Below are 20,050 nucleotides of genomic sequence, written 5' to 3'. Positions count from 1 at the left end.
TTGAGGAGGTAACTAAGTGTGTAGATGAAGGTGGAGCAGTTGATGTCGTATACATGGATTTTAGTAAGGCGTTTGATAAGGTTGCCCATGGTAGGCTCATGGAGAAAGTGAGGAGGTGTGGGATAGAAGGAAATTTGGCCAATTGGATAAGTAACTGGCTGTATCATTGAAGACAGAGGGTGGTGGTGGAGGGAAAATATTTCGGGCTAGAGGCCAGTTACCAGCAGTGTACCACAGGGATCAGTGCTGGGGCCTCTGCTTTGTGTGATTTTTATCAATGACTTGGAAGCAGGGGCTGAAGGATGGGTTAGTAAATTTGCTGACAACACCAAGATTGGTGGAGTAGTGGATGAGATGGAGAGCTGTTGTAGGCTGCAAAGAGACATTGATAGGATGCAGAGCTGGGCCGAAAAGTGGCAGATGGAGTTTAACCCTGATAAGTGCGAGGTGATTCATTTTGGTAGGACAAACTTGAATGAAGATTACAGGGTCAATGGCAGGGTTCTAAGGAATGTGAACATAGAACATAGAACATTACAGCGCAGAACAGGCCCTTCGGCCCACGATGTTGCGCCGACCAGTTACAAAAACAATGACCCACTAGCCTATACCAATCCCTTTTCGTCCATAAACCTATCCAGAGATCTCTTAAACGCCCCCAAACTAGACGCATTTACAACTGCAGCAGGCAGGGCATTCCAATCCTTCACCACCCGCTGGGTAAAGAACCTACCCCTGACATCCGTCCTGTAGCTACCCCCCCTTAATTTAAAGCCATGCCCCCTCGTGCTAGCTTTCTCCATCCGAGGAAAAAGGCTATCACTATCCACCCTATCTAAACCTCTAATCATCTTATATGTTTCAATAAGATCCCCTCTTAGCCGCCTTCTTTCCAACGAAAACAACCCTAAATCCCTCAGTCTCTCCTCATAGGACCTCCCCACCATACCAGGCAACATCCTAGTAAACCTCCTCTGCACCCTTTCCAACGCCTCCACATCCTTCTTGTAATGCGGGGACCAGAACTGCACACAGTACTCCAAGTGCGGCCGCACTAGAGTAGTGTACAGTTGCAACATTACACTGCGACTCCTAAATTCAATCCCCCTACCAATAAACGCCAAGACACCGTACGCCTTCTTAACAACCTTATCTACTTGATTCCCAACAGAAGGAAGGAACAGAGAGATCTTGGGATTCATATCCACAGATCTCTGAAGGCTGCCACTCAAATGGATAGAGCCGTGAATAAGGCTTATAGTGTGTTAGCGTTTATTAACAGGGGGTTTGAGTTTAAGAGCCATGGGGTTATGCTGCAACAATACAGGAACTTGGTGATATTGTGTGCAATTCTAGCCACCTCACTATAAGAAGGATGTGGAAGCATTGGAGAGAGTGCAGAGGAGATTTACAGGATGCTGCCTGGTTTGGAGGGTAGGTCTTATGAGGCAAGGTTGAGGGAGCTGGAGCTTTTCTCTTTGGAGCGGAGGAGGATAAGAGGCGACTTAATAGAAGTTTATAAGATGATGAGGGGATAGATAGAGTGGACGTGCAGAGACTATTTCCTCAGGTGGATGTAGCTGTTACTAGGGGGCATAACTATAAGGTTCATGGTGGGACATATAGGATGGGTATTCGAGATAGGTTCTTTACTCAGGGTGTAGTTGGGGTGTGGAATGCACTGCCTGCTGTGATAGTGGAGTCGGACACTTTAGGAAGTTTCAAGCGGTTATTGGATAGGCACATGGAGCACACCAGAATGATAGGGAGTGGGATAGCTTGATCTTGGGTTTGGACATAGCTCGGCACAGCATTGAGGGCAGAAGGGCCTGTACTGTGCTGTACTGTTCTGTGTTCTATGTTCTCGACTTGAGAACTCTGTACTGTTTTCCTTTGAGAAGAGAAGTTTGGGAGAAGTTTGATAGAGGTGTTTAAGATCATGAAGGTTGTGGACCGATTGGATAGAAGTTGTTTCCATTGATGAAAGGGTCCAGAACCAAACGATACAGATACAAGGTCATTGACAAAAGCACTAAACTGATATGAGGAAATCACTTCTTATGCAGTAGAGTGGTCATATTCTGAAATGCATGGCATAAGGAGTATGGTGGGGGCAGATTCAATTATATTTTTTAAATAGGAAATTGGGTAAACACTTGGAGAATAAATTTTCAGGGCATTGGGAAATTTCTGAAGAGTGGGACTAGCTCCTGCAGAAAACAGGTATGAACTTGAAGAAGCTAGTAACTTCTGGCTAATAACATTCTGTGATTCTATAACATCAGAAGTCTATTTCAGAATCACTCCATGGATCATAACATACGTTAGCTTGTTCTCTGGTCCTGAAAGGCAATAAATAAATGCAAGGTTTTTTTTCAGTCGAAATACTCTGAACTGGAAACAATTCACATCAATATATCAGCCTGCCACTGTTCTCTGCAGTTCCTCAGGCACTGGCCTTCCAACTCAGCTCTGCCAACTGTTGGGAATAGAAGCAAACCATCTCACAGAAACTGTTGTCCCAAAATTACACATGGATGTGTAATGTCATTCTTTTCCTTTTAGGGCATATCATAGAATTCCGTAGCGCAGAAGGCCATTTGCCTCACTGAGTCAGCAACGACTCTCCAACAGAGCATCCCATCATGGCCCTATCACTGTAACACCACATATTTACCACACTAATCCCCCAACCTACACATCTTGGGATACTAAAGGGCAATTTAACACAGATAATCCACCTAACCTGCACATCTTAGCAGAGGTAGCACGGTAGCACTGCTGCTTCACAGCGCCAGGGCCCTGGGTTCGATTGCCGGCTTGGGTCACTGTCTGTATGGAGTTTGCACATTCTCTTCGTGTCTGCATGGGTTTCCTTTGGTTACTCCGGTTTCCTCCCACAGTCCAAAGATGTGCGGATTAGGTTGATTGGCCTTGCTAAATTGACCATAGATGCATAGGTTAGAGGGGATTAGTGGGTAAAATATGTACAAATTGGGGGTAGGGCCTGGGTGGTATTGTGGCCAGTGCAGACTCAATGAGCCGAAGGGCCTCTTTCTGTACTGTAGGGTTTCTATGATCTTTGGACTGTGGGGAGAAACTGAAGCATGCGAAGGAAACCCATGCAGACATGAAGAGAACATGCAAACTCTACACAGTCACCCAAGGCCAGAAGGTTGGTTAGGGCAAGATTAGGGCCAGTTACAGACAGTAGTGGGAAGTTGTGTGTGGAACCGGAAGAGATTGGAGAGGCATTGAACCATTATTTCTCTTCGGTGTTCACGCAGGACGATATGAATGTAGCTGAGGAGGTCACTGGGGTGAAGGGGTGTAAAATAGAAAGTATTGCAGTTGATACAGAGGATGTGTTGGATATTCTAGAAGGGTTGAAAATAGATAAGTCCCCTGGTCCAGACGGGATTTACCCTAGGATTCTATGGGAGGCAAGAGAGGTGATTGCAGAGCCACTGGCTCTGATCTTCAGGTCGTCGTTGGTCTCTGGTATAGTACCGGAAGATTGGAGGACAGCGAATGTTGTCCCATTGTTTAAGAAGGGGAACAGAGACTTCCCTGGGAATTATAGACCAGTGAGTCTTACTTCTGTAGTGGGCAAGGTTTTAGAAAGAATTATTAGGGATAGGATTTATAGTTATTTGGAGAGTAATGAATTGATTAGAGATAGTCAGCATGGTTTTGTAGCGAGAAGGTCGTGCCTTACTAACCTTATTGAGTTCTTTGAGAAGGTGACCAAAGAGGTGGATAGGGGTAAGGCAGTAGACGTGGTATATATGGATTTTAGTAAGGCGTTTGATAAGGTTCACCATGGTATGCTTCTGCAGAAAATGCAGATGTATGGGATTGGTGGTAATTTAGGTACTTGGATCAGGAATTGGTTAGCAGATAGGAGACAGAGGGTGGTGGTTGATGGTAATTATTCATCATGGAGTTCGGTTACGAGTGGTGTGCCTCAGGGATCTGTTTTGGGGCCACTGCTGTTTGTAATCTTTATTAATGATCTGGATGAGGGTATAGTTGGGTGGATTAGTAAGTTTGCTGATGACACCAAAGTCGGAGGTGTGGTAGATTGTGAGGAAGGGTGTCGAAGTTTGCAGGGTGACTTGGACAGGTTGCAGAGCTGGGCCGCGAGGTGGCGGATGGAGTTTAATGCGGAGAAGTGTGAGGTAATCCATTTCGGTAGGAGTAACAGATGTGTTGAGTATAGGGCTAACGGGAGGACTTTGAATAGAGTGGAGGAGCAGAGGGATCTAGGTGTATGTGTACATAGATCCCTGAAAGTTGGGAATCAAGTAGATAAGGTTGTTAAGAAGGCGTACGGTGTCTTGGCGTTTATTGGTAGGGGGATTGAATTTAGGAGTCGCAGCGTCATGTTGCAACTGTACACAACTCTGGTGCGGCCGCACTTGGAGTACTGTGTGCAGTTCTGGTCCCCACATTACAGGAAGGATGTGGAGGCTTTGGAGAGGGTGCAGAGGAGGTTTACCAGGATGTTGCCTGGTATGCAGGGGAGGTCCTATGAGGAGAGACTGAGGGATTTGGGGTTGTTTTCGCTGGAAAGAAGGCGGCTAAGAGGGGATCTTATAGAAACATATAAGATGATTAGAGGTTTAGATAGGGTGGATGGTGATAGCCTGTTTCCTCGGATGGAGAAAGCTAGCACGAGGGGGCATGGCTTTAAATTAAGGGGGGGTAGTTATAGGACGGATGTCAGGGGCAGGTTCTTTACCCAGAGGGTGGTGAGGGACTGGAATGCCCTGCCTGCTGCAGTTGTAAATGCGCCTAGTTTGGGGGCGTTTAAGAGATTGGTGGATAGGTTTATGGACGAAAAGGGATTGGTTTAGATTAATGGGTCAATGTATTTTTTTAAAAATAAGACTGGTCGGCGCAACATCGTGGGCCGAAGGGCCTGTTCCGCGCTGTAATGTTCTGTGTTCTATGTTCTATGTTCTAAGGCCAGAATTGAACCTGGGTCCCAGTGGTTAGCCATCCTAACCACTGTGCCGTTCAATGGATGCAACTGGGAAATGGGCTCGCAAAGCTAGACAGCTAGCATCCTGAACCTGGAATGAGATCTAACCTATCAGGGCAGGGGTTTAATAAATACTGGTTTTTCTGAGTGCTTGCACATCTAGTAAAATGCCAACTGTGTGGATAACCAATGGAAGGAAACTACTGAGGAATTATTTGCTGGGTAAGCCTCCCATGCATCATCCTTTCCCTATCTGTTGTGTGATGATACAAAGATATGTAGACGGACAGGCAGTATTGAAGAAGCAGGAGGGGGCTGCAGAAAGACCTGGACAGGTTAGGAGAGTGGGCAAAGAAGTGGTATATGGAATACAATGTGGAAAAATGTGAGGTTATGCACTTTGGAAGGAGGAATGAAGGCATAGATTATTTTCTAAATGGGGAAATGCTTAGGATTCAGAAACACAAAGGGGCTTGGGAGTCCTTGTTCAAGATTCTCTTAAGGTTAACGTACAGGTTCAGTCAGCAGTTAGGAAGGTAAATGCAATGTTAACATTCATGTCAAGAGGGCTAGAATACAAGAGCAGGAGTGTACTTTTGAGGCTATTTAAGGCTCTGGTCAGACCCCATTTGGAGTATTGTGAGCAGTTTTGGGCCCATATCTAAGGAATGATGTGCTGGCCTTGGAAAAGGTCCAGAAGAGGTTCACAAGAATGATCCCTAGAATGAAGAGTTTGTCGTATGAGGAACAGTTGAGGACTCTGAATCTGTACCCATTGAAGTTTAGAAGGATGAGGGAGGATTTTATTGAAACTTACAGTATACTGCGTGGTCTGGATGGAGTGGACGTGGAGAAAATGTTTCCACTAGTAGGAAAAGCAATAGTAGGCACTACCTCAGGCTGAAGGGACGATCTTTTAAAACAGAGATGAAGAGGAATTTCTTCAGCCAGAGAGCGGTGAATCTGTGCAACTCTTTGCTGCAGAAGTCTGTGGGGGCCAGGTCATTGAGTGTCTTTAAGACTGAGATAGATCAGTTCTTGATTAATAAGGTGATCAAGGGTTATGGGGAAAAGGCAGAAGAATGCGGATGAAAAAAATATCAGCCATGATTGAATGGGTTGTGTGCTCTAATTCTGCTCCTATGTTTTATGGTCTTGTGATCAGAACACTGTTAGAGTTCAGAACATTAGGATGTGGATACAGGATTGGGCAACCTCACCAGTTTGGTAGATGCTCAGGAAACATTGGGTGATAAGGCAGCTTGTATGAATTAGGTGCTGACAAACTTACATGAGAGTTTCAGCTAGAGTACAGACATTATTCTTCCTTCCAACGCCAACCCACCAGACGTGTCACAAGGGATCAATTTTATGTGTTTTGCATTTGGATATCAAACTTGTGACCTTTTCCACCCAGAAAAAGGGCAGCAGATGTATTGGAACACCACCACCTGGAGGTTCCCCTTCAAGACTCACGCAACACCCTGAATATATTGCCATTCCTTCACTGTTGCTGGGTGAAATCTCTGAAACTCCCACCTTAACAGCACCATGAAGTGTGTGGTTCAAGATACAAATTACTTTTAAAATTCCATGAGGGGAGAGAACAAAGAGAGCAAAGAAAATTACAGCACAGGAACAGGTCTTTGGCCCTCCAAGCCTGCCCAACTTAACTAAAACCCCCTAACCTTCCAGGGACCATATCCATTTATTCCCATCCTATTCATGTATTTGTCAAGACGGCCCTTAAAAGCCACTACTGTATCTGCTTCCACTACCTCCCCAGCAGTGAGTTCCAGTCACCCACAACCCTCTGTGTAAAAAATCTGCCTCATTCATTCCCTTTAAACTTTACTCCTCGCACCTTAAACCTCTGCCCTCTAATAATTTTTCACCCTGAGAAAAAGCTTCTTACTATCCACTCTGTCCATGTCTCTCATAATTTTGTAGATTTCTATCAGGTCGCCCCTTAACCTCTGTCGCTCCAGCGAGAACAAACCAAGTTACTCCAACCTTTCCTCATAGCTAATGCCCTCCATACCAGGCAATGTCCTGGCAAAGCTTTTCTGTGTCCTCTCCAAAGCCATCTTTCTGGTAGTGTGACAACCAGAATTGAACACTATATTCCAAGTGGGGCCTAACTAAGTTTCTTTAAAGCTGCAACATGACTTACCAATTTTTAAACTCAATGCCCCAGCCGATGAAGGCAAGCACGCCATATGCCTTCTTGACTACCTTGTCCACATGTATTGCAACTTTCAGTGACCTGTATGCCCAGATCCCTTTGCCTATCAATATTCTTAAGGTTTCTGCCATTTACCGATATTTCCTATCTGTATTAGACCTTCCAAAATGCGTTACCTCACTTGTTATTCAGATAACTTGTTATTCAGCTAACTTGAGCTTGTTATTGGGAGGTATCATCTATTGATCAGGGTGTAGAGAGGGACAAATACAAATCAGAATTAAAGGTGGAAGAAAATAGATGGACAAGCAATTGCTAAGTGCTGTGGGTTATGGTAACAACATATGCAGTCAGGTAATTTATCCCTGTTCCTCCTAAGGCCCTGCCTATGCTCTCTGGCATCATCAAATATTTGATTATTGGCATCACCAAAGTAAAAATAAGGTCGAGAGCTTCAAGTTTTTAGGTGTCCAGATCACCAACAACCTGTCCGAATCCCCCCCATGCTGACACTATAGTTAAGAAAGCCCGCCAAAGCCTCTACCTTCTCAGAAGATTAAGGAAATTTGGCATGTCAGCTATGACAGTCACCAACTTTTATAGATGCACCATAGAAAACATTCTTTCTGGTTGTATCACAGCTTGGTATGGCTCCTGTTCTGCCCAAGACCGCAAGGAACTATGAAAGGTCATGAATGTAGCACAATACATCACGCAAACTAGCCTCCCACCTATTGACTGTCTATACTTCCCGTTGTCTTGGCAAAGCAGCCAGAATAATTAAGGGCCTCACACAACCTGGACATTTTCTCTTCCACCTTCTTCCATCAGGAAAAAGATACAAAACTCTGAGGTCAAGTGCCAACCGACTCAAGAACAGCTTCTTCTCTGCTGCTGTCAGACTTCTGAATGGACCTACCTTGCATTAAGTTGATCTTTCTCTACACCCTAGCTATGACTGTAACACTATATTCTACAGTCGCTCATTTCCTTCTCTATGAACGGTAAGTCATGTCAGTATAGTTCACAAGAAACAATGCTTTTCAGTGAATGTTAATACACGTGATAATAATAAATCAAATCAAAATCAAATTGCAATCTTCATATTTAACTAATTCTAGACTCTCCAATCAGTGGAAATACCATGTCTCTCTCTTCCTGACCTGATTTCCTTGATATCTTGAAAATTTCAATCAAATTATCACTTAATCTTTTGAATTCCACGTTTTCCTCATAGCTTAACTCATCACGACCAATATATCCTTGCTAATGTATGGTGCTGGGACTGCTCACAGTAACTCCAGATCTGATTAACCAGAATTTTGTAAAGCTGCAGCATGACTTGTACCATTGTAAAAACCCTTCTGGTTCACTCTTGTCCTTTAGGGAAAGAAATTTGCCATCCTCACCTGGTCTGGCCTACATGTGACTCCAGACCACAGCTCTTAAATGCCCTCATCTGAAGGGAAATTAGGGACGATCAATAAATGCTGGCCCAGCCTGTGGTGCTCACATTCCTGGAACAAAAAAAGATGGAGCTATGGAAAATTTATGCTATGGAGAAATTCCAAACTGGTAAGACAATAGGGAGAGCTGCTGAGATGGTGATTGCATGTAACTCCCCCAGTATTAGCCATCAATGCTACAATCATAGAAAAACAGAGAATTTCACTTTAAGAAGACTCAGTGCCCTACCCAAGGAAAATAAAAATTATTTAGCACTGGGAATCGTATGCAATTCAGTTAGAATTTGACCGACAAGTTCAGGACTGGACCCTGGAGAAATCAAGATTTCATTTGATTGCCTCCCATGAATATTCTCAGGATTCTTTCTGTTGGTTCAGTTCCCAGTGAGGGCTTGTGTCCAAATTGGTGGAAATTAACAGTTACAATTGGTCCTTCTTGGTTCAGATTGCCATATCTTCAGAATCTACTAACTTCCCAGCGCTGTTCAAATGTGGGCAAAGAAGAAATGTTCATCCTTGGGGTACCAGACATGACTGGCTGCCCCTCGATTCGAGGATGATGTCTACTCCAGGTTGTGTGTTTCTGCCATGGATCTTCATGTGACTCAACAGGCTGATTCTCCACACACAGACTTTTGGGTATATGAGGCAGAATATCTCAAGACATTTCAGGATCTGGGGTGCAAGACTTACTTCCTTTTCTTTCCTTCTCTACTGTCACTCTGTCTCATCATTAAGACATCAAAGTGTAATGCAGTTTGAAAGGCAGGGGGCCCTCATTTTGAACAATTGGTAATGAACTCCTCCCAGTCAGTGGTATCAATGAGACCACACTTCAAACAGTCCTGGTGATGATCGTATCTTAACTCAAAGGGTTGGGCACAAGGGTAAAGTACATCTGCCATTATTTCATCCCACAAGTCTAAGAAAAATATCAAACAAAACTGGGAATGTTTATTGGATTCATTGACCTGATCAAATCATTTGAGTAAATCATAAGTTTTTTGAATTGTATTCCAAACATTTGAATGTCCGAGAAACTTCATCACAATCCTGCAATTACTTTAGGATTACAACTGTCTTGATTAGACTGTCAGATACAGACACCTTCAAAATTCAGAGCAGTAGGTAGTCCCAGTACATTTACCATCCACCTGACTTTGGCTATTCATCTCATCAAAGTTTAACTGGTGCAAAAATTGATGCAGGGGATTCAGATTCTTAGATCACGGTAGCACAGTGGTTAGCACTGCTGCTTCACGGCTCCAGGGTCCTGGGTTCGATTCCCAGCTCGGGTCACCGTCTGTATGGAGTTTGCACATTCTCCTCGTGTCTGCGTGGGTTTCGTCCAGGTACTCCAGTTTCTTCCCACAGTCCACAGATGTGCAGGTTAGGTTGGTTGGCCATGCTAAGAAATTGCCCCTTGGTGTCCAGGGATGTGTAGGTTAGAGGGATTAGTGGGTATAATATGTAGGGATATGGGGGTAGGCCCTGGGTGAGATTGTGTTCAGTGCAGACCCAATGGGCTGAAGGGCCTCTTTCTGCACTGTAGGGCTCTATGCTTCTATGATCACTGGGATCTTTCCTGGAGCACAGGTAACCTGTTTAAAAGGGACAGGCTGCATCTGAACTGGAGGGAGACCAATATCCTGGGGGAGCAGATTTGCGAGTACTACATGGGAGGGTTTAAACTAGACTGGCAGGTGGGTGGGGTCTTCAGCAATAGGTAACCAAAGGAGGGGCTGTAAGGCAAACTGAATCAACATGATAGGCAGGAGCACAGCAGGAGTAAGGAAAACCTGTTGGATTAAATTGCATCTATTTCAGTGCAAAAGCACCAACAGATAAGGCTGATAAACTCAGGGCATGGATGGGTACATGAGACTAGATAACTGAAGCATGGCTAAGGGAGGGACAGGATTGGCAGCTTAATGTTCCAAGTACAGGTGCAATAGGTGGACAGAGTTGGATAGAGAGGAGGGGGATTGCATTTTTGATTAAGGGGAGCATCAAGGCAGTAGTCAGAGACAAAATAACTGAGGGATCATCCAGCAAAGCTTTGCGTTTAGAACTAAGAAATAAGAAGGGGATGGTGGCCTTATTGGGATTGTACTACAGACCCTCAAATAGTCAACGGGAATTAGGAGAACAAATCTGTAGGGAGACTGGGGAGACTCGGCAGGAATAATAGAGTTGTCATAGTAGGGGATTTTAATTTTCCTAACATAAACCGGAAGGGCTTAGATGAGGTGAAATTTGTTAAGTATGTTCAGGAAAGTTTCCTCAGGCAGCATGTGGAGGGTCCTACTTGGGGCAGGGCAAGTGACTGAGGAGACGGTGGGGGACCATTTTGGGACCTCTAATTTAGTTATAGAAAGGGACAAAACTGGTCCACAGGTGCAAGTTCCAAATTGGGGCAAGGTGAATTTTGATGGCAATAGCAAAAGCTTGCAAGGTTTGATTGGAGTAACTTGTTTGAGGACAAAGGGATCTTTGGCAAATGAAAGGCCTTAAAAGTGAAATAGCTAGAGTTTGGGGGCCAAGTATTCCTGTCAAGAGTAGGGAACCCTGGATGACAAAACATATTAAAGTTTTGGGGAATTGAGAACTAGAGGGCATAGGCTTAAGTGAAGAGGGGAAAGAATTAATGGGAACCTGAGGAGTAATGTTTTTACACAGAGAGTGATACATTTGTGGAATAAGCTGCTGGAGGGAATGGTTGAGGTAGGGGCATTGACAACATTTAAAAGGCATTTGGACAGTTACATGGATAGGAAAGGTTTAGAGGGATTTGGGCCAAATACAGGCAAATGGGGTTCGCTTAGATAGGCATTTTCATTGGCTGTGTGCTAGCTTTCTGTGTTTCGTGCACAAGTACCCCCCCACCAAGTCCTGTTGTTTTGCTGTTTTCTGCAGTTCTTCATCATTTAAATAATGCATGAGACACAGTGGTTAGCACTGCTGCCTCACAGTGCTAGGGACCCATGTTCAATTCTGGCCTTGGGTCACTGTCTGTGTGGGAGTTTGCACACTCTCCCCGTGTCTTCATCCACTTTCTTCCCACAGTCCAAAGATGTGCGGGTTAGGTTGATTGGCCATGCTAAATTGACACCAGTGTCGGGGATTAGCAGGATATATGTGTGGGGTTATAGGAATAGTGCCCGAGTGGGATTGTGGTTGGTGCTGACTCAATAGGCCAATGGCCTCCTTCTTCACTGTATGGATTCTATGATTCTTTAATTCTTCCATCCATTCTATAATGTGGCAAAATCCATTTTGCCACATTATAGAAACATAGAAATTAGAAACAGAAGATGGTCATTCAGTGCTTTGAGCCTGTTCCTCCATTTATTTTGATCATTGAATTCAATATCCTGATCCCCCTTCCCCCATATCTCTTGATTCCTTTAGCAGCAAGAGCTATGTCTGAAAAATGTGTTGAAATTAGACAACGTTTTGGCCTCAACTACTTTCTGTGGCAACGTATTCCATAGATTCAGTACCCTCTGGGTGAAGAATTTTCTCCTCACCTCAGTTCTAAGTGGTTTACCCCTTAACTTCAAATTATGACTCCTAATTCTGGACTCCCGCACAATCCGGAACATTCTTTCTGAACCTACACTGTCTAACACTGTTAGAATTCTATAAGTTCCAAAGAGATCCCTTCTCACTCTTCTAAACTCCAGTGAATATAGAGATTTAGCCTCTCCTAATATAACAGGCCTGCCATCCCAGGAATCAGCTAGTAAATCTTCACTGTACTCCCTCTATACCAGGATTTCTTTCTCAGATAAGGGCACCAACACCCCACATAATTGCAGCAAAACACCCCTATCTCTATACTCAAATCCTCTTGCTATGAAGGCCAACATATCATTTGCTTTTTCTACTGTTTGCTGTACCTGCACATTTACTTTCTGCGACTGATTATGCTCCATTTGTCAATTCTTTGCCCACTTACTTACCTATCAATATCTCTTTGTAAATTGCTCTTGCAACTTAGCTTTTTTTTAAACACAGAGTTGGCAGACAGAATTGTTGAGTTGGTGATCTCATCCGTTCCCATGGAAGTATCCCAGGAAGGTCTGGTAGATAAGCCCAAAATGCATAGTGTAGAAGAGAATGGATGTAAGTGCAAAGTCATCTTCGCAAATCGATGAAGATTATGAGTCTGAAGAGCAACCCCAATTGTAGATACATGTCTTGATGGATGGTCAGATTTCAATTACATGATGAACTCCAATGACCGGGACCACCCTTCCACTGCAGTATTCTTCCATCTTTGCGATCGGTGAAATGCACAGTCTTTCTTTTTCTGTTCGCCATTGAAGATTTTTTAGACAACATGTTGTCTGGCACCTTCCCTGGCATTGCTGCCAAGGGCAGCCCTGCCAGGAACAAGGTATTTCCAACAGCATAGCTCACACAAGCCTCTCCATCAGATCAAGTTGGTAATGCACAGAGTAAAATGTGCCAGTAGTGCTGTTCTCACAAGATACAGAACTTTGCAAGTTCTTTAATAACTTTACAGAAGATGAATACTGCTGCTCTGGAAAAGCCTATAAATATTTAGTCCAAAGAAGAGATTCACTTTCATTTTTTCACAGTTGAAGTGAAATAATCTTTATACTCACTGTGAAGCAAAAAACCGGAATGAGAGAAATCATTTGAAATGGACACTCGCGAGATCAACATAAAATTCCATAAAAATGGTGTTTATGACCATTTAATCATGATTTCTGCAGGGTTTCTGCAAATACTACAACAATTTTACCCCATTCTACCTTCCCTACATTATGCATAGGCATTGTCCAGTCTCAGAAAAGTTTTAGTATTTATTTGCAATTTCTTTGTAATATAAGTCACAGTATCCAAATAATTTATTCCCAATTGACACTGATTATTTTGAGAACAGTCGACAAATGTGTGCTTGGATTTCTCAAAGCATGAAAAGCAACAGGAGATCCAGAGGAATTGGAGGGTAAACCTTCCTTTGGGAATATTCCCATAGCCATCACATTTTAATCAGAAAATTTGCTTTTGAGTTCTGTGCTGTGCCAATCTGGAGACCTTGAATCCAACAATGTCAAAATTGAAATTGTCATGTCTTTGTGAATTCTCTTACCTCGACACTCTAGCCTGGGCTTTCATTCACACATTAGGTACACGCAATCAGAAGAATTCACAGTTCCATCAATTGGTCTTCATGAGCTTTGCCCTGAGCATCTAGGTTTCGGTGCTGAGTATGGATTAGAATGCCCAATTGAGAGGTTGATTGTCCATGGTGTTGGGAAACAGGTGCCTTTCACTCGTCAGGTGAGAGGGAGCTCTGTAAATGTTGTCCAACTGTTAGCTGACCCCAGAACAGAACAGATGACCTCAGCATAACACACCAAGATTGGGGGAACGGTAAATTGTGTGGAGGGTGTGGAGAGTCTGCAGAAGGATCTAGATAGGCTGGGCGAATGGGCCAGGAAATGGCAAATGGAATTTAATGTTGGCAAGTGTGAGGTGGTCCACTTTGGTAGGAAGAATGGTAGGAAGGGCTATTACTTACGGGGCGAAAAACTGCAGCAGACGACGGTGCAGAGGGACCTTGGGGTCCTTGTGCATGAGTCGCAAAAACCCAGCCTGCAGGTGCAGCAGGTGGTCAGGAAGGCGAATGGGATGCTAGCCTTCATAGCGAGGGGGATTGAATATAAAAGTAGGGAGGTCTTGCTGCAGCTGTATAGGGCATTGGTGAGGCCGCAGCTGGAGTACTGTGTGCAGTTTTGGGCGCCACACCTGCGCAAAGATATTTTGGCCTTGGAGGGAGTGCAGAGGAGGTTTACTAGGCTGATACCGGAGTTGAGGGGATTGAGCTATGAGGAGAGGCTGAATAAACTGGGCTTGTACTCGTTAGAGTTTAGAAGAATGAGGGGAGATCTCATTGAGACGTATAAGATGATGAATGGGATGGATAGGATAGAGGTGGAGAGACTCTTCCCGCTCAAAAAAGACAGTAGGACTAGGGGGCACAGCCTCAAGATAAAAGGGGGGCGGTTTAGAGCGGAGTTGAGGAGGAACTTCTTCACTCAAAGGGTGGTGAATCTCTGGAATTCTCTGCCCATTGAAGTGGTGGAGGCTGCCTCACTAAATATTTTTAAGACGCGGGTTGATGGGTTTTTGATAAGAGAGGGGATTAAGGGTTATGGGGAGAAAGCGGGAAAGTGGAACTGAGCAGCGACAGATCAGCCATGATCTTATTGAATGGCGGGGCAGGCTCGAAGGGCTAGATGGCCTACTCCTGCTCCTATTTCTTATGTTCTTATGTTTAGCAAATTTGATTCACTCCATGTGATATCAAGAAACAGCTGAAGACTTTGGATACCACAAAGGCAATAGGCCCTGACAAGATTCCATCAGTAGGATGAAGACTTGTGCTCAGAGATTGCTATATTCCTAGCCAAGCTGTTCCAGTACAGCTGCAGCACTGGCATCTGCCCATCAATGTGGAAAATTGCTCAGGTATGTCCTGAACACAAGAAGCAGGACAAATTCAACTGGGCCAATTACTGCCCCAACCGTAGGAGCCATCAACAGAGCTATCAAGTGATACTTACTCAGCAATAACCTGCTCACCTGCTCACGGATGCTCAGTTTATGTTCCGCCAACATCACTTATCTCCTGAACTGATTACAGCTTTGATCCAAACATCCCCAAAAGAGTTGAACTCAAGAGGTAAAGTGACAGTGACTGCCCTTGACATCCAGGCAGTGTTTGATTGAGTGTGGCCTCAAGGAGCCCTAGCAAAACTGGAGTCAGTGGAACTAGAGTGATAAGCTGTCTGGTGTCATTCCTGGTACAAAGGAAGATGGTTGTGGTCGTTTGAAGTCAATCACCTCAGCTCCAGGACATCACTGCAGACATTCCTCAGGGTAGTGTCCTAGGCTCAACCATCTTCAGCTGCTTCATCAACGACCTTTCTTCCATCATAATATCAGAAGTGGGGATTTTTGCTAATGACAGCATAAGGTTCAGCACTGTTCTTGACTTCTCAGATACTGAAGTAGTCCATTTCCAAATGCCACAAGACCAGGACAATATCATGGGTTATATTATGCCATGGCAGATGGTAAATGCTGAGCTGTCCAAATCCCAAAGGAAAACTGGGAACAGCTGCCAGGGTGGATTTGCAATTTGTTTATTCTGAGGAGATTTTCCAAAATCAGGAAGTAACTTCTCAGGCCAATTGTGATGATTTTAAACTTTTATTAAAATGATAAAAGATTCTAAAAAATGCCCATAAACACAAGAACACCTTGACACAGTTAACAATACTTTTTAAACCTTTCCAACCTTAAATCAACTTAAGTGAACCAGCCTTCCAACAATTGACTTTGTTTATACTTCCCGCTGTCTCAGCAAAGCAGCCAGCATAATTAAGGACACCACGCACCCTGGACCTTCTCTCTTTTACCTTCTTCCATCGGGATAAAGATACAAAACTCTGAGGTGACGTAGAAGTGTGAGGTAATTCACTTTGGTAGGAGCAACAGATGTGTCGAGTATAGGGCTAACGGGAGGACTTTGAATAGTGTGGATGAACAGAGGGATCTAGGTGTGTGTGTACATAGATCCCTGAAAGTTGGGAATCAAGTAGATAAGGTTGTTAAGAAGGCGTACGGTGTCTTGGCGTTTATTGGTAGGGGGATTGAATTTAGGAGTCGCAGTGTAATGTTGCAACTGTACACTACTCTAGTGCGGCCGCACTTGGAGTACTGTGTGCAGTTCTGGTCCCCGCATTACAAGAAGGATGTGGAGGCGTTGGAAAGGGTGCAGAGGAGGTTTACTAGGATGTTGCCTGGTATGGTGGGGAGGTCCTATGAGGAGAGACTGAGGGATTTAGGGTTGTTTTCGTTGGAAAGAAGGCGGCTAAGAGGGGATCTTATTGAAACATATAAGATGATTAGAGGTTTAGATAGGGTGGATAGTGATAGCCTTTTTCCTCGGATGGAGAAAGCTAGCACGAGGGGGCATGGCTTTAAATTAAGGGGGGGTAGCTACAGGACGGATGTCAGGGGTAGGTTCTTTACCCAGCGGGTGGTGAGGGATTGGAATGCCCTGCCTGCTGCAGTTGTAAATGCGTCTAGTTTGGGGGCGTTTAAGAGATCTCTGGATAGGTTTATGGACGAAAAGGGATTGGTATAGGCTAGTGGGTCATTGTTTTTGTAACTGGTCGGCGCAACATCGTGGGCCGAAGGGCCTGTTCTGCGCTGTAATGTTCTATGTTCTATGTTCTATGTTCTATGTATCAACCCACTCAAGAACAGCTTCTTCCCTGCTGCTGTCAGGCTTTTGAATGATCTTACCCTGCATTATGTTGATCTTTCTCTCCACCCAAGCTATGACTGTAATACTGCATTCTGCACTCTCTCGTTTCCTTCTCTATGAACGGTATATTTTGTCTGTATATCACGCAAGAAGCAATACTTTTCACTGAATGTTAATAATGTGACAATAACAAATCAAATCAAATCAGAGCAGTACCCCCCACCCGCCATTAAGTGGCAACAGTCCCTACAGATTTTCTAATCTAGAAAATTACAAGGTAATTAGTCCACAATGCCTTGCAGTGCTTAGGTTTTTCTCTGAGGGTGACAGCATACTGGTTTTCCAGCTCTGATCTTATCCATACTATGGGCTAGATTTTCCAGTCCTACCCAGCCCAAGAACAGAAATTCAATGGACCTTTCACTGGCCTGTCATATTACCCACTCCACCCACAACAATTCCTGTGGTGAGCAGGAGTGGATGATTTAGGCCTCTTCATTGAAATCTTGCCAGCTACAACCACTCACACAGCCTGCAGTGTTTTATTAAATCTGTTTTTCCACATTAATCTTACCCTCTATTATTTCCTACAATCTTTTAGAAGTTCCCTCTTCCCAGAATTGATTCATCCCGTTTTATGGCTATTATACTTTAAAAGTAAATTTACCCTAGTTTTTTTCATCTATTGACAATGTTCCAAATATATGTTCCCTTTTGAAATACAATAGCAACATCAAACTACTTGACTTTTTGTCTTCTGCCATTTCTTATGTTAGTTCTCCCGGCATCCTGGGTTCATCAACATATCAAACCACTTGACTTTGCATTTTTCTTGTCCTTCAAAGGGTTTTCGTATCTAATCCCAAAGAACATAAGAACATAAGAAATAGGAGCAGGAGTAGGCCATCTAGCCCTTCGAGCCTGCCCCGCCATTCAATAAGATCATGGCTGATCTGTCGCTGCTCAGTTCCACTTTCCCGCTTTCTCCCCATAACCCTTAATTCCCTCTCTTATCAAAAACCCATCAACCCGCGTCTTAAAAATATTTAGCGAGGCAGCCTCCACCACTTCAACGGGCAGAGAATTCCAGAGATTCACCACCCTTTGAGTGAAGAAGTTCCTCCTCAACTCCGCTCTAAACCGCCCCCCTTTTATCTTGAGGCTGTGCCCCCTAGTCCTACTGTCTTTTTTGAGCGGGAAGAGTCTCTCCACCTCTATCCTATCCATCCCATTCATCATCTTATACGTCTCAATGAGATCTCCCCTCATTCTTCTAAACTCTAACGAGTACAAGCCCAGTTTATTCAGCCTCTCCTCATAGCTCAACCCCCTCAACTCCGGTATCAGCCTAGTAAACCTCCTCTGCACTCCCTCCAAGGCCAAAATATCTTTGCGCAGGTGTGGCGCCCAAAACTGCACACAGTACTCCAGCTGCGGCCTCACCAATGCCCTATACAGCTGCAGCAAGACCTCCCTACTTTTATATTCAATCCCCCTCGCTATGAAGGCCAGCATCCCATTTGCCTTCCTGACCACCTGCTGCACCTGCAGGCTGGGTTTTTGCGACTCATGCACAAGGACCCCGAGGTCCCTCTGCACCGTCGCCTGCTGCCTGCTGAAGACACCCCAAAAAGCTTGTTTTCCAGTATTGTAATATCCTATGTTATGGGTTGTGGGTTTTAACAGAAAGAAAAGACTTGGTTTGCGCATGTAGATTTAAACTAACACACAACAGATTTTATTGAAGAGATGATCTCGGCACTGCATCAAGTATAAAACTGAAAGCAAAACAGCAGCCTGAGTACACACCCTAATAACATCACTATCAAATCAGCAATTGTTAAAGCAACCATGCAATCCTTTTGAGTATACAATGTATATAAAATGACAGTGATACTTCAAAAACAAGAAATTTAAAGCTCATTTTTCCTGACAGCTGTTAAGTGTCAAGTAACATTTGCACCACAGGAGTGCAAGGCAATGATGTCATGGTGGCAAAGTGGTTAGCACTGCTCCCCCACAGTTCCAGGGACCTGCATTCAATTCTAGCCTTGTCTATGTGGAGTTTGTTCGTTCTCCTTGTGTCTGTGTGGGTTTCCTCCGGTTTCTTCCCACAGTTCAAAGGTGTACAGTTTAGGTGGATTGGCCATACTAAATATCCCTTCGTGTCAGGGAGATTAGCAAGGTAAATATATGGGGTTATTGAGTTAGGGCCTGGGTGGGATTATTGTCGGTGCAGGCTCAATGGGTCAAATGGCCTCCTTCTGCACTGTTAGGATTCTATGACTCTACATTTCTATGAGCTCCAACAAGAGGGAGTCTAACCATAACTCCTTAACATTCACTGGCATTACCATTGCTGAATGCCCCTCTCAGGGAGATTAGCAAGGTAAATATGTGGAGTTATTGTGTTAAGGCCTAGGTGGGATTATTGTCAGTGCAGGCTCAATGGGTCAAATGGCCTCCTTCTGCACTGTTAGGATTCTATGATTCTATATTTCTATGAACTTCAACAAGAGGGAGTCTAACCATAACTCCTTAACATCCAATAGCATTACCATCACTGAATGCACCACCATCAATATCCTGGGGATTACCATTGACCAGAAATTGAACTGGACTAGCAATATAAATGCTGTGGCTACCAGAGCAGGTCAGAGGCTAGGAATCCTGCAGTGAATCTCTCACCTTCTTACTCCCCAAAGCCTGTCCAGAATCTACAAGGAAAAGTCAGAATGTATTGGAATGCCGTCAACTTGCCTGGATGAATGCAGCTCCAAAAACATTCAAGAAGTTCTACACCATCCAGGACAAAACAGCCCAAAAGAGTGGCATGCTTTAAAAAAAATCATTCCCTCCCCCACTACTGGATAGGAGCAGCAGTTGTGTACTATCTATAACAGGAGTTCCTAAATTGGGGTCTGCAGATCCTGGGAGTTTGTGAAGGGGAGTGAGTGTATGTGATAGTTGGGTGAGAGTATGTAAGAGAGAGGGAACTGGGGGTATGTGTGACATACATTTGTATGTGGGTTGCGGAGGTGATTTTGTGTGAGAGAGAGGGGTATGTGTATGTGAGAGAGATGGGAGTGTGTGTGTGA

Source organism: Carcharhinus amblyrhynchos, chromosome 3, assembly GCF_965287045.1.
Source record: "Carcharhinus amblyrhynchos chromosome 3, sCarAmb.v2.hapA, whole genome shotgun sequence".
NCBI lineage: Eukaryota > Metazoa > Chordata > Chondrichthyes > Carcharhiniformes > Carcharhinidae > Carcharhinus > Carcharhinus amblyrhynchos.
Note: the sequence above shows the minus strand (reverse complement) of the source record.